This window comes from Tenrec ecaudatus, chromosome 15 (genome assembly GCF_050624435.1).
Source record: "Tenrec ecaudatus isolate mTenEca1 chromosome 15, mTenEca1.hap1, whole genome shotgun sequence".
NCBI lineage: Eukaryota > Metazoa > Chordata > Mammalia > Afrosoricida > Tenrecidae > Tenrec > Tenrec ecaudatus.
The window spans coordinates 56,714,103-56,730,608 of record NC_134544.1 but is presented as its reverse complement, the minus strand read 5'-3'; positions in this window follow the sequence as shown (position 1 = coordinate 56,730,608).

The window sequence follows — 16,506 nt, the reverse complement described above, 5'->3', positions numbered from 1 at the left end:
GGAAGGTGCTACTATGTAAATACATAGATGGTATATGATCTGTCTAAGTGCACAGCTGCTAAATGAAAGTTGGTGTTCCAACCACCCCAAAAACACCATGGGAAAAATATGTGACAATGTACTTCTATAAAGATTATAGTTAAGAGAATTGAGGTTCTGCTGCCACATGGGGTCATTAGGAACCAAACTGACAACATCCTGGTCTACATGCAGTTTGGTACAGAGGTGATTTGTGCTCACAGAGACCTGCCTGCGTTTATGGCATAGTGGTTACACATTGGGCTTCTAACTACAAGGTCAGCAGTTCAAAACTACCAGCAGCTCTATGGGAGAGTTTGACAATGTCCTAGAAAGGTCACTATTTGTTGGCATCGATTCGATGGCAGTGAGTTTGGGGTTTGGTCCACCCATTCCTGTAAAACCAGTGAGAAGAGCAATGAACTCCAAGGGTTACAGTGACCACACGAGACAATCCATGGAAAGTATTTAATGACGTACCTGGCTCACAGTCAGTACTCAGAAAATGTAGTGTGTCATGTTTTCCACTTAGACACATTTTACCTTGCTCCACTTCTCTAAAACTCTACCATGAAGGTCTTGTTATTCCTCTTTCCTCAATAAAGCAGCTGACATCAAAGACTTTGGGTCATTTTCCTGTACATATGGTGAGTGAGTCATATTGTAACGCCTCAAGCCATTTTCAAATCTAACATTCAAAGTAATCCTCTGTGGTCATCCAGTTGAATCGGGATCAGAATGACTCTCTATACTATCGAGTCTATAGGGTTTCTGACACTCCAAATATCCTTTGAAGTGTTTGGTGGTTTTGAACCTCTGACCTTGAGATTCGCTGTGCAAACCTTACCCAACAGAACCACTAGGGCAGGTAAAATGCTTATTTAGACATTCCAAACTTCAAGAGACCATTAAAGTTTAAAACATTAGGTTTTGAGCCTAACATAAACCCAAACCAAACCCTTGTGGCTGCAAAGAGCCACTAAGTCTGAAGATGGGAAAACATTTTCAGACATACAAAATATGATGTAAGCATAGGATAAACTTGGCTACTGGATATATGTAAACCAGAAACCCATTGTAGTATATTCAATTCCATTTTGCTGATAAATGAGGGATTTTCAACAAAAGTTCATGAAAAATTCTCACTATCTTTCAATTCCATTTCCCCACAAATGTTCTAAAGCCTCTTCATACTGATAGTATGAAATCCAATCTACCCACACATAGGTGAAGCCCCCAAACCCATCCCATTAGGAAACGGAGGCCAGCATCAGGCAAATATGTGCTAGAAACGGTTTCTTGCAGGTAATCTCTCTTTCTGTCATCATTATTTTCTTTGTTCTCTAAAAGCTATCTGCCTCTAAAACTTAACCTTAAAAAAAGAAAATTATAAAGAGGAGAAAGAAAAAAGTTACCCACGATGCTTATTATGTGAACCCAAGAGACAAAACTGCATTCTCTCTCCATATCAATAAGCATAAACTTTCAAACATGTAGGAATAGCTAAGGATTCCTTCTGGACTATTTTAAGGAGCAAATTTATTAGTTCTATAGCATCTTGTAATCCTGAGGTATTTAGGAAAACGACATTCTTTAGATTCTGGGGCCCTGGCGGTTTCCCAGAGCTACTTCAAACAATGCAGCTTCTGCTGACAGGGCACTCCGTGAGCCAGCAGTGTTGTTGAATTGTAAGTAAATAATCTTGAAACAAATCCGTGGCTGACACACTGTCATCTTATGTTTACTGCTCCAGAGGAGGGATTTATTCCGGGGCTATTGAAAAATTCCATTGCTGTGTGGGGCAAATGGCAATTGAGACCCACCGTAAATTAAAGCAATTGTCCTCTATATCATCAGTGTGATCCAAAGCACTGCATGTGTATGAAAATGTCATGTGTGAAATTGAACTATGCCACATAAAACTACATGGTCATGCTAAATAAAAACAGATACTGTGGATATGCGAGATGTGGAAGTTGCCAAGCGGGGCTGCAGCTTAGTTCTCCCAGGGTTCATGAACACGGGAGCTCTCAAGTTCAGCAGGAAAACCAACCCGTTCAGCTGCATCCTGCTTTTTTTTTTAACATGGATTCCATGACAAACAAACAAACAACAAAAAGAAACCAAAAAACCATGATTGAACAATCCAGAAAGCATTGAAAGAAGATAAAAGGAACACAGAATCATGGTTCAAACGAGAAAGAAAGAATGTAGAAACCGATGACGTAGAAGGAAGAAACCTAGGCTATACTGAAGGCACTGGAGAAAACAAAGGTCAAACTCAAACCCACTACTACCAAGTCCATTCAGTCTCTTTCGGGCAGGCGAGAACTGCCCCTGTGGATTTCTGAGACCGTGAGTCTTTATGGGAGCAGAAAGCTCCAGCTTTCTCCCTCAGATTGGCTGATAGTTCCAAAAGACTGACCTCGTGGTTGGAAAGCCAATCCCTAACCACTTCACCACCGGGGTCCGGTGTAGAGAATAATCCACTCTACTAATAGTAAAATATTATAATGAAATGTGCTAAGGTCTAGAGTTAGAAAAAAAAAGTAAAGAACATACCCACTGTATCTTAAACTGAAAAAACTAAAGGGAAATAAATGCAAGTCCCAAGTTGCGATCTTGAAAGATTCTATGGGCAAAATATTGAATGATGAAGAAAGTATCAAAAGAAAATGGAGGGAGTAAACAGAATTACTGTTATCAAAAAAATCTAGTAGACATTCATCCATTCCAAGAGGGAGCATATGATCAAGAACCAATCGTACTAAAGGAAGAAGCACTGAAAGCATTAGCCAAAAACAAGGCTCCAGGAATTGACAAGATACCAATGGAAATGTTTCAACAAGCTGATGAAACCCTGGAAGCACGTGTCTATGCCAAGAACTCGGTTAACTGATGAGATACATATTTGCACCCATTCCAAAGAAAGGTGTCCAACAGAATGTACAAATTAATATCACTGGCATCACGTGCAAATAAACTTTTATTGAAGATAATTTAACAAAGGTTACAGCAGGACATTAACAGGGCGCACCTGATTCAGGAGAGGATATGGCACAAAGACTACCATTGCAGATGCCAAGTGGATCTTGGCTCGAAGAAGAGATTACCAGAAGGTTGCTTACGTGTGCTTCATTGACTCTGCAAAGGCATTTGGCTACGTGGATCGTAACACACTATGAGAAGCCTTGAGAAGAATGGGAATTCCGGAGCACCTCATTGTGCTCATGCAGAACCTGTACTGTTGAGGAGCAGTCAAAGTGCCATGGACTGCCAGAGGAACCAAGGGAACGCTCTTGGAAGTAAGCCAGAATGCTTCTTGGAAGCGAGGATGGTGAGACTTCACATCACATACTTTAGACACATTATCAGGAAAGACCAGTCCCTGGAGCAGGGCATTTCCTGCTATTGTACACAGGGTTGCTATGAATCAGAATCTAACTGCAACAGCCAGGGCCCCTTGAAGAACAGACTCCAGGCACGGATGGTACACTGACTGAGATGTTTCAACAAATGACGCAACACGGAAAACACGCATCCATACCAAGGAATTTGCAAGACAACCTGGTGAACTGTGATCCAGTGGAATCTAGCAGAAAAGTGGCTCATGAGTACATGAAAAGATTGAACAGGACTAGTAAATGTTCTACACACAAAAACCTTGCTGCTCCTTCCTGGTCTCCTGGCTGGACCGGCTCCTATGTTTTCGTGCACATCCATCTGACATGTTCTAGCCAGTGAGATTCTTCTCCTCAAAGAAAAATCTGGTGCATCCTCTTTATTGTGTCCTCTTCTTTTAAATATATTTTCTATGCTTTATTCTTTACTTCAAGGAAATGCATAGTTACAAATAGCCAGTAAACATGCTCACTGTGTCTGTCCTCTCTGGGTAAGCACCTCCACCTCTACCCCTCCACCACCTCCTGCTTCTTTCTCCTCGGTCATGGATTACACACGCAACAGCACACAGAATAGCATAGGGCACCCGAGAGACCCCTCCTGGCTTCAACTATTTCCAGCTCCTGCTCACGATTGCTCCATTGTCACCCCCATCTCCAGATTCTTTTTAAGCTAATTCCAGACATTACGTCTCTACGTATTTCAGTATGTTGCAAGAAGGAAGTTTTGATCCACACACAAATCCTCTCAGTCATATTTTCAAGTGTTTGCTTGTTTGTTTTCATTGTCATCAGTATGCTTTCAGCAATTTATTGAAAATTCATTCTATCACTTAAAAAATATGCATGTACAACCACTTGCTCCCAAAAGGATTACATTAGAAATCTTGAACAGTAAAAATGTGGAACAAAGCTCAAAATCATAAAAGAGACCAGGCTTCCTGGTCAGCTAGAGACTGGTGGGGTCCCCAAGACTATGGTGCTAAATCACCGTGTGGTCTGGAATTAATCTCACACCACTGTTAGAATAATCAACTATTTCATATCAAATGGGCCGCCGAGGATTAGGGAAGATGGGCGAATGGCAGTAGAAAACACAGAGGGAGTGGGATCAGCTATGACCCCGAGCGGGGCTAGCAATGGAGGTGTGGAAACAAAATGTGCGTATAAATCGTTGACTATCACACCGATGACCTACTCTGTAAACATTCACCTGATTCACAAGGTAAGCTGCTGCGAGGCGCCCTTGGGCCAGTCCTAATTTAAAAGACCACATGCCCAACAGGAGACCGTGACCGGGCTTGTACCATCTTCACCATTGTTGCTGAGTTTGAGCCCATCGCCGCAGCTACCGTGTCACCCCTCTCGTCAGAGGTGGTCTTCGTTTTCAATGGCTTCTACCTTTCTGGGCATCATGCCCTTTCCAGGGCTGCTCTCGAAGCACGTGAGATGCAGTCTTGCCATCCTTGCCTTCAGGGGGCCTCTGACTTTCCTTTTTCCAACACAGATTCGTTTGTTCTTTTGGCTGTTCATAGACCGTTCACTATTCTTCGCCAGCCCCATAGTTCAAACACATCTATATATTTTTGATATTCATTATTCAATATTCAACTTTACTTGCATATGAGGCCATGGCTTGGGTCAGGCACCCTGCCTCGCTCCTCAGTAGTTGACAGAGGTCTTATGCAGCGGATTCACCCAATGAAATGCATAATTTGATTTCTTGGCTGCTGCCGCCATCTGCATTGAGGATGGTTCCTTGATAACTTCAATCGCTTCTCCATTAATCAGGAGATTACTTATCGGTAAAGTTGGGAGGATTTTTGCTTTCTTTACATTGAATTGTAATCTATCCTGAAGGTGGAATCCTTGATCTTCCTCAGCAAGTGCTTCAAGTCCTCCTCACTTTCAGCAAGCAAACTTATGTCACTGGCATGTTACGGGCTGGTTTTGAGTCTTCCTTCAATTCTGCTGTCACGTCCTTCTTCGCAGAGTCCAGCTCCGCAGATTATTTGTTCAGACGGAATCAGTGTGGTGAGAGGACACAACCTACATGCACACCTTTCCGGATCCTCAACCGTGGAGTATTCCTGTGCTCTGGTCTGAGGACTGATTCACGATCCACATGCAGCTTCAGCAGGTGTGATGAAGGGTTCTGGAATTCCCACTCTGCTCAAGGCTGCTGCAGCTTGTTACGCTCCACACACTCTATCATAATTAGACCGTTCGTAGTCAGGGAAACACAAGCAAACCTCTTTCTGGTGTTCTCGACTTTGAGCCAAGGTCCATCTGACATCAGCAGTGACATTCCTTGTCCCATGCTCTCTTCTGAATCAGGCCGGAATTTCTGGCAGCTCCCTGCTGAGGTTCTATTATCGTTCAATGACTGTGATAGTATCATTCTTTAGAACGTACATATTGATTATACTTTATAATTGCGTACATACATGTACGTACATATTAGCTTTCACAATACATTTTCATTTTCACAATACATTTTAATATTCACAATAGTTAAGTATATATGCACAAATAAAACATTGTTGATATGTATATTTGAAATAATGGTATTAGAATAAACACTCATGTACTGATGAATTTAAAAAAGAACATTGCCAGTATCTCTGTGGTCCCTCATTTAGTTGCTCTCCCTCACAACAGACTCCTCCTTCCCCCTGCAATTACCCTTTGTCCATCCTGCGATTTGGGCTCATTGTTCTCCTCACACACAGCTACACATGTGTGTGTAGACGTGTGACTTTAGAGCTATAAATAATATATTATTTAGTTTTGTCTGTTTTTGAAACTTATGTAAATATGATCACCCTGAAATATTTTCTATTACTTTTCTCACTTCAAATTATAGTTCTGAGCATCATCCATATGGATAGATGCCTAGCTATAGATCATTTATTCTTTTTTAAAAAATCATTTTATTAGGGGCTCAAACAACTCTTTCACAGTCCATACATACATCAATTGTGTCAAGCACATTTGTACATTCATTGCCTTCATAATTCTCAAAACATTTGCTCTCCACTTAAGCCCCTGGCATCAGCTCCTCATTTCCCCTTCCCTTCCCCCTCCCTAGATCATTTATTCTCCCTACATGATAATCTTCCTGAGAGTCCAGGGAGGGTGGTGGTTACATGTTGGGAGGCTCACTGCAAGGTCAACAGTCAAAACTATCTTTCTCCACGGGAGAAAGAAGAGACTTTCAACTCCAGTAAAAAGTTAGTCTCAAAAACCCACAGGGGCCGATCTACCCTGTCCTATAGCGTCACTTATGGTGTAGTGGTCATAATATGAACCTAATACAATTTATCCATTCTATTACTGATGGATACTTGGGTTGTTCATAGTGTTTCATCCTTCAAAAATGCTCCTAAGAATATTATTTTATCGATTTCCAGTGTACATATGCAAGAAGTACTCCGAGAATGGGACTGCGTATTGATGCATGTCCATACTTCATAGATGCATTCGTTTCCTAGGACTTCAATGTTCTGGATGGCTTTGAAGAACAGAAATTTATTGTGTCACAACTCGAGAGACATGGAGTCTGAAATCAGGGTGTTGGCCATGTTGATTTCTTCTGGTGTCTCTAAGGAAGAAGAATCTGTCCCAGGTCTCTCTCGTAACTTCTGGTGGCTGTCAGCAATCATGGGCATTCCTCAGGTTGGAAATGCACCACTCCAAGGCTGCAGTGGTCATTGCCTATTTGGCTGCTAACTAAAAACGTTGGCCCTTTGAACCACCAGTTATTGCACAGGAGAAAGATGGGGCAGTTAGTGTCACATGTCTCCTCTGCACTAGCGGGTTGCTATGAGTTGGGGCTGACCCAATGACAATTTTTGTTGTTGTTGCTGCATCTTTTTCATCTTCCCTTTGTGTCTACGTCACTCCTTTTAGAAGGACACGTTGTTCTCGTATAATATTTTCAAAGACCTTAGATCCAAATAAAATAGCAGTCACAAGAACTGAGGGGTTACGACATAGTTTCATACGGAATACTAAGTAACGCAAAATCGTTTTCTAAAAGAGGCATGTTATTTTTCACTCCCAGCTCTACCAACATTCCCGCAAACATCTGGTTTTGTCTGACTTAACAATGGTACCCTTTGGTAGGTTTTACATTTCCCCCTGATTTATAAAGGTCTACACCTTTTCATATGTATATGAGCCATTGGTGTTTTCTCATCTAGGTGTACTTGTTTATGTTTTTACTTGTGGCTCTCTCTTAGAAATTTTTCGCAGTGGTTCATAGAAGTTGTTTACATACTTTGGATATTAAAACATTCCATTGCTATGGTAAAATGTCTGTTTAAAAGGTTGTCCACAATGCCTCCAGTCCCTGCAAGAGCATGCCAACTGCCATTAGGAGGAGGGGAGTATGAAAAACAAAACAAGCTCTCTACCATTGAGTCTATTCCCAATCATAGAGACCATATAGGGTAAAGTAGAGTTGCTCCTTTGGGTTTCTGGTACTTTTTAAGAGCAGACAGTCTCGTTTTCCCCCCAAAGAACAGCTGGTGGATTAGAACTCAATTCATAGCCCACTAAGCCACCAAGGCATAGGTCATAAAACATAAATAAGAAACAAACTTTGGAGCTTTCCAAAAGGGATAAAATGAGTAAGGCAGTGGGGATTAAAGCAATGGGCTAGTGGGTGAAACAGTGTGACTTGGTTACAGTGGAAGATGGTGATGCACAGAAAAACCAGGGAAATCAAATACCAGGGGTGGATGAAGCTGCTGGGAGGTTTGATTAGTGGTTTAGACAGTGCAGTACAAAATCGACAATCAGAAATGTTGCCCCCACCTAAGTTATCATGAAATATTTGAAAAAAATAAATCAGAAAAACTGTCACAGCCCAGACGAGCCTAAGAGTCAGAATGACTAGATGGAATGTGGTATTTTGGATTGGATCCTGGAACTGAGAAAAGAATAATTAGGTGAAAATTAAAAACAATCAAGCCTCTGGATAGAGCATGGACTTTAGTTAATAACAATGCATCAAATGCATCATACTAATACAAAGGGTTAGCAATGGGGAGACTAGATATAGGTATGTATGTGGAAATATTTCTGTGCTGTATTTGTAAACATTCTTACAAATGCTTTAAAGCTTGTTTTCAAAGGCTTGGGAAAGGGAATTGCTGAGGAGTAGAACTATAATGCTCTTCCCCAAACATCTTCGAATTAAAAAACAACACCACAGAAGTGCAGTCTATTTGCCCTCCTCTTGAGGAGGTTCATTGTCTTGTTTGATCAGTAGAACACCACAGAAGTGATGCCGCCTGACTTTGGGGCCTAAGCCTTAGAGAGCCCCTGAGTTCCATTTCACCCTCTTGGAGGGCAGCTACCGTGTGAGAAGTCCCAGTTATCCTGCTAGAGAAAGGGCCCAGAGAACCCTTTCCAACTGTCCTAACATGGTCCAGACATGTGTGGGAAACGGACTTGGACCTTCTAACCCCAGAGGAGCTTCCAGATGGATGTGCATGTGGCCCTAGTCATCACCTCAGGAAGCAGAAGAACGTTCTATCACGGCTCAGTCCAAATTCCTAGCCCACAGAATCATGGAAAAATAAAATAGCAGTTTCTTCCACCAGAAAGTCTTGGAGGGGGTTGTCACACAACAGAATATAGAAACAATTGGTTGTGTGTGTTCTCAAAATCTAAAAACAAGGTAAGACTATTTTAAAAATTCTCTTTTTAATAATAAAATGCTTTAATATATAGCAGAGTTGAATTTTCCAATAATTCCTTTTATGATTAGTACTATATATATATATATATATATATATATATATATATATAATTTTTCCCTCCTTTAAGGTACTGTGCTTTCTACTAATCTGTTGCCATTTCAACTCCTGGCAACTCTGTGTGTTTCACCGTAGAACTGTGCTTCAGTGGGGTTTTCAGTGACTGGGTTTTCAGAAGTGAACCTCCAGGTCTTTCTTTCCAGCATCCATGGGTGCACTCGCACAGTCAACCTTCCAGTGCGCAGCCATGTGCAGTCACTGTTTGCACCACCTAGCAATTCCATGTATCTTCTACTTAAAGTTTGCCGTGCACATTTACATTTCTTAATCTATCTTGAAATGATTAAGTTCCATAATTTATCTTGAATGATCAAGTAATGGTACAATTGTATTTATTTGTTTTTTTTCTCAAACAGATAGCTTTTTTAGTACCAGACATTGAATAGTTTTAGTAGCTACTAATGTATGCTAATTCTATTGCTGGTCCTTTGATTCTGTGTGTGTGTGTGTGTGTGTCCCTACATCACTGCCTATCTGTTTTAATATTTAAAGCTGCATAATCAATCTTAATTCTAACATGACCCTTCTCTGTTATTTGCCATGAATGTCTTGGCTATATTCTGGCTATATTGTTTTGTCTTCTTTATAAACTGTAAATATTTGTTAGCATTCTGGTTAAATTTCATGATAAATCCTCTTCGGGGCCTTGGTTGGTTTTGCATAGAAGGTATAAATCATCTTTGAGAAATATATATCTTTCAGTATTGAGTCTTCTTATACATCGACATCTTATCTTTCCAGTAAAGAAAACAGTTTTTTATGTCTGGTTCAAAAATTTTATTATTGTCTACATAAGAGTGTTATGATCTTTTATTGGGCTTATTCCTAGGTATCTTATACTTTTGGCTAGGATAAATGATACCATTTTCTTTGACTTGAATACTTAAACTGCTAGTAACTGGTGAAAGAAATGGAAGTGATTAATCTTGCCTATTTTATTTAAAATTTAATCATGTATAAGTTTTTGGAAGGTGTACATAACCTATTATATTATATCTGAATTTAATCCTAATTTTTGCTTTTCTAATCTTTAAGATTTTTTTTAAAACAACCCAATACTAGGGTAAGTACAAAAGTATTGCTACTAGAGTCATACATTCAGACTTTTTTTGTGTGTGCATCTATTTATAGGTTTAGTATTAAGGTAGCAGAAGGACATTGGGCCATCAATCAAGTACTTTCTCAATGCAAGAATACTTTCTCCTATTAAATTGGCATTCTATGATGCTCACCTTCCCAACACAACTGCTGAAGACAAAGCGGGTGAATAAGCAAATATGGTGAAGAAAGCTAATGGTGCCCAGCTATCAAAAGATATAGTGTCTGGGGTCTTAAAGGCTTGAAGGTAAACAAGCAGCCATCTAACACAGAAGCAGCAAAGTCCACATAGAAGCACACCAGCCTGTGTGATCATGAGGTGCCAAAGGGATCAGTTATCAGGCATCAAAGAACAAAAAATCATATCAATGTATGCTCACCTCCATGATATGATCGCTGAAGACAAATGGGTGCATAAGCAAATGTAGCAAAGAAAGCTGATGGTATCCAGCTATCAAAAGATATAGCATCTGGGATCTTAAAGGTTTGAAGGTAAACAAGCGGCCATCTAGCTCAGAAGCAACAAAACCCACATGGAAGAAGCACACCAGCTTGTGCGATCACCAGGTGTTGAAGGGATCAGGTATCAGGCATCATCAGAACAAAAAAAAAATCTCATCATAGTGAATGAGGGGGTCAGTGTGGAATAGAGACCCAAAGCCCATTTGTAGGCCACCGGACATCCCCTTACAGAAGGGTCTTGGGGAGACGAGCCAGTCAAGGTGCGATGTGGTCAACGATGGAAAATGCAACTTTCCTCTAGTTCCTAAATGCTTCCTTCCCGCAAACTATCATGATCCCAATTCTACTTTGCAAGTCTGGCTAGACCAGAGGATGTACACTGGTACAGATAGGAACTGGAAACACAGGGAATCCAGGGCAGATGATATCTTCAGGACCAGTAGTATGAGTGGTGGGCAATACTGAGAGGGCATAGAGAGGGTGGGTTGGAAAGGGGGAACCGATTACAATGATCTACATGTGACCTCCTCCCTGGGGGGCGGACAACAGAAGAGCGGGTGAAGGGAGACATCAGACAGGGCAAGATATGACAAAATAGTAATTTATAAATTTATCAAGGGCTCATGAGGGAGGGGGAAAAATGAGGACCTGATGCCAGGGTCTTAAGTGGAGAGCAAATGTTTTGAGAACGATGAGGGCAATGAATATACAAATGTGCTTTCCACAATGGATGTATGTATGGGTTGCGATAAGGGTTGTATGAGACCCTAATATGATGATTTAAAAAAAGAAAGAAAGAAAAGCACAGGATTGTCACAGAAGCTTTTTCTGAAAAAGTTTTAAGAAAATAGCAAAGTGCATTGGTCACAAAAAGACTGGGGAAGTTATGCTGAGGAATGTTTATTTCCATCACAACAGTGCACTTGTTTATTCTTTGAAGTTAGCAAAGGTTGTCCTGCCAATATTTCAACAGAAACCGTACCCTTTTTATTCTGGGACCCTACTCCTGCCCTTTAAGTCTTCCGAGTTCTCAAAACTCAGAGCCCAGTGAAACGGAACACTCAAAGATGCCCAAACTGCTATTTTGTCTTAATATAAATAGTCCAAAGAGCATAGGCTTCTTTGGGGGCAAGGTTATTGTTGTTAAGGGCTATCATGTCACTTATGACTCATAGCAACCCTATGCACAACGCAAGGAAACACTGCCTGGTACGGCACCGTCCATCCTCACAATTGTTAGTAGTTACGTAATCTGGTGTCAACTTGCCAAAGGGTGGAGTCTAGCCTGTCAATCAGGTCATCACTTGATGACCTCATTTGGAGGTGCCACAGAGATAAATAGCCCTCTGGAGACCAGATACACACACAGACTCTCTACTTCGTATTCCTGATGACAAGACACATGGAGCTAAGCTAGAGCTTTGGAGCTAGAGGAGCCACATGGAGACCCCTGCCAATACTGAGATACTTCCACCACCACTGGATCCATAAGACTTTCCACCCACTGGCCTGTGATCTTCCCGTATTTGGTGTCATTGTATGTGTTGCATGGGTCTGAAGAGGAATTTACAGACTGGTATAGGACATACGGGCTAATATCTGAGGTATGGACTTGATGTGGACTGGGCTGGTATGTTTTCTTAATATACAATTACTCTTTATATAAAGCTTTTTCATATACACATGAGTGGCTATGAATTTGTTTCTCTAGTCAACCCTAACACACACACACATTATTACAACCACCATGTCAATCCATCTTGCTGAGCATCTTCCTCTTTTTTTACTGACCCACTATTTTACCAAGGAGCCCTGTTGGCATAGTGGTTACACATTGGGCTGCTAACCTCAAGGTCAGAAGTTCAAAACTACCAACAAGTCTACTAGAGAAAGACAGTGATTTCTACTCCCATAAAGAGTCTTGGAAAGTCACAGAAGGCAGCTCTGCCTTGCCTTATAGGGTCACTCTCAGAATGGCAGTGAGTTTGGTTTAGGCTATCTTATCAAGCAAGTTGTCTTTCTCCAGGAACTTGTCTTTCCTGATAACAGGCCCAAAGTACATGAGACTAAGTCCTAATACCATCCTTGCTGGTATTTCAAACTGCTGCCTTTGAGGTTAGCAGCCCACCACACCACAGGTTACACTCCCACGGAATCTTCCTTCCAGTTGCGTCAAGCTGTGCTCTGATCAAGGGACTGCCCTCCACAGCTGCTAGCTGCTTGGAGTTGATTCGGTTGTATGTTAGATCCCACTCTGGAGAGCATTACCCTGTGTTAGATCGCACGATGAGGCATTACTCCCAAACTGCTGAGAAGCCTGGCCCAGCCAAAGTGACAGAGAGCCTATTATACTCCCTCATCTGAAGTTGTCACTAAAATATGGTGTAGGTCTCTGACAAACGGTTCAAAAAACAATGACATTCTCTCTGCTTGGAAGAGTTAGAAAAGAACATTTTTTTCAAGTCTAAGTGGGCCGATACAAGAGTTCTAATAGAAAACACACAGGATTTAGTCAAGAGAGTGACGTAGGAGTGAAAATATTTCAAACATCGTCTACGGAGACGATCTATTCCCTAGTCTCTTATCTTTCATGTTAGCATGTTACTGGGTTGTTCTATTAAGTTCTCTAGGGCTTAGGGGTCCTTAGTTACATTTAATCTTAATTATAATATTTTATGTCAAAGATCTAGATAGTAGATCATTTGATGACATATACTGGTAAGTCTTTATATTATTTAATGTTTCAGACAGGTAGATAAAGAAACTGAGCATATACACATCCCTAAGAAATGGAACATTTTATTGTCATGCCAATGCAGGGCACATAGTAGGTCTTCAACACATAATGGTTGAGTAAATGGATACATTATTTATTTGTTTGGTTTCCTCTATAGAACGTGAGCTGGAGAGAGGAACCACTTCTGATTTATCTTGACATCTCAAGCATCCATTATAATACCTGTACCTAATGCCAAGCCTGTGTGTTTCAGGCTACAATTGTGTTCTGTGGGGTTTTCAATGGCTGGCTGGCTTTTGGGAAGTAGAGTGCCAGGTCTTTGTGTTGTTTATGCTATTTTTCAAAGGTACTTCTGGGTGGGTTCAAACATCCAACCACTTGCATCATCTAGTACCTGCACATGTACCCATTTACTTGTTGGCTACTCAATTCCAACTCATAGCAACACTGAGAGACAGAGTTGGGCTGCCATAGGGCCTAGAAGACTAATATCTATGGAAGCTGACAACCACCTCATTCTCATGTGGATCAGTCTGTGGATTTGAATCACCCACCTTTTCTTGGTTAACAGCTGAGCACTTAATCATTGTGCTCCCAGGGCTCATTAAGGTCTTTTCTATATAAAACCAAAATACCACTGTCATTGAGTCCATTCTGACTCGTGGAAACCCTTTAGAACAATGTAGAACTGCCCCTGTGGGTTTTCGAGACTATGACTCTTTGCAGGAGTAGAAAGCCTCATCTTTATTCCATGGAGAGGCTGGTGGTTTTGAATTGCTGACTTTGTGGAATGTGGCTCAACTTTGGAAAGAAAGAAAACTGATTATCAAGGGTTCATGAGCAAGAGGGGGTGGGGAGAGAGGGGAAAATGAGGAACTGATACCAAGGGCTCAAGTAGAAAGCAAATGTTTTGAGAATGATGAGGGCAATAAATGTACAAATGTGCTCGACACAATGGGTGTATGTATGGATTGTGATAAGAGTTGTACGAGCCCCCAAATAAAATGATTTTTTTAAAAGAAAGAAAACTGGACGACGGCAAAGGAGTAAAAGGGAGAGGGAAGTAGTGTGTTGCTCACATCTGATGTCTAAGTTAAGAGAAATGTTTAGTCACTTTGACCAGTTCAGCTTTGCAATGATTTAGTCTTTTGGGTGCTTATTTTTAATAAGATCAGTCACAAAAGACTCCCAGGATAACAATTAGCTCTGTTTGTGAAAATATTTTCCCAAGGGGTAGTGGAAATAATGAATTCTGTATTGGATTCCAAAGGTTATTCCTAACTGCCTGTAGATTGGAAAGTCCTCCTTTATCTTTAAGGTCATTAGAGTTTAACAAGTCAGCCGAGGTCTGTGGCTGGAGTAGATTCTTCCTATTTAACCCTGGCAGTGCCTGGTGGGATAGGATATAATAATGCTTCAGTCTGCTCAGATGCTGTAAGTGGATAACATGGCCTGCCAATAGTTAGTACCGCAGGTCCACATGTGGGCTGCACCTCATGCCGGTTTATTTAATCAGTAGCTGTGACAAACTCCCAGGCTTACCTGCAGTAAGGCTCTAGTGATGTTTCTGGAAACCAACCCACCGTGAGCTCTTGCTGTGGAAGTATTTAAATAATTAAGAACATCCCTGAATCAAAGGAATCTCCTTCTGACAGTGCAATCCACACCTTCTGTGGCTTTTCTTTGCAAAGCAGTTAGATGAAAGAGAGGGTTGTATTTTATAAGCCACCCCTGGCATTTCCCCCCCCTAAATGAGCTCAAACATTCACAAATCTCACTTGATGGGAGTTTAGGAACCCTAGATGAGGTTGTCCAGTTTCCTCTTGGCATATGGAAGGACTTGTCCCAAGACAAATGAATGAGATAACTCTGTTAAACAAAGAGAAACTTGTATTTTTGACTTGGATTTTGAGTTGTTTGTGTTTACACAGGAAGTCATGGGGCAGGAAATCTCAGTAGAGGGTTTCAGGTTCAGGTCTCTGAAGATCAGTAAGGAGGGAAAAAGAAGTGCCCTAGAGTGTGAGCATGCTCGCTCACTCACTCACTCACTCACTCACTCACTCACTCACTCACACTCATCCTCATCGTATCAGATTCATTTGGAAGGAAACAGTTTCCAGGAAGGCCCTCAGACTTAAGATGCAATACATCTGGACCGCAAGGTCAGGAAGAGGAAGCAAGACCCACGTGAGGGAAATACCACCACAGTAGCATCCTTCCTCTTCCTTTTTCACTTCCTCCTCTTCTTCATGACAGCTCCACAACAGCAACTGGAAGCAACCACTGAAATTCACCCAGATAGGCCCAAGTAACCCTTTTGGAATGAGGGGGTCCCGCTGGGAAGGTTAGAGATGCTACTGATGAGATTAACATGCCTTTGAAGATGTCCTGCAGAGCAGGTACCATGCTGTAATGTCTCCTCCCTGCATAGTCAGCCACAAAGGAAGCTGGATTGTATGGTGAAAAGAGGGTGTTGTTATGGCAACAGAAAGAGATGGAAACCTGGAAAGGGAGACTCCCCTAGATGCAGCACACCAACTAGTTGATCCTGCTCTAGGGAACAATAGCCAGCTGGGAAGAGCTCATTTCCCCTTCTCCAAGGAAACCTATAAGGGAAGGCGTGCCCAGGCCAAGGCCACGCATTACACTTTCCATGGTGCGTTGGTTATAATAGTTGGAAAATGTGCCACCAGTTCATAAATCAATTTTCTCAAATTTGACTTAACTGGGCATTTCCCCAGGTCCCAGCACCTCTGAATGAACTGATTAAAATCAAAGTTTGGAAGCAAGAATCAGCCTCCTGGCCTCAGTGACCCCATCACCTCAGCTGCCCATAGGGCCCCAACTGACCTCAAGGGCTGCTGGGCCCAGCTGTGACTCCAGCCGCCTCAAGTGATTACTCAGGCAAGGACTAACGCCCACTTGTCCCTTCCGCTAGCAATCAATTCTCCGCTTGGTGCCT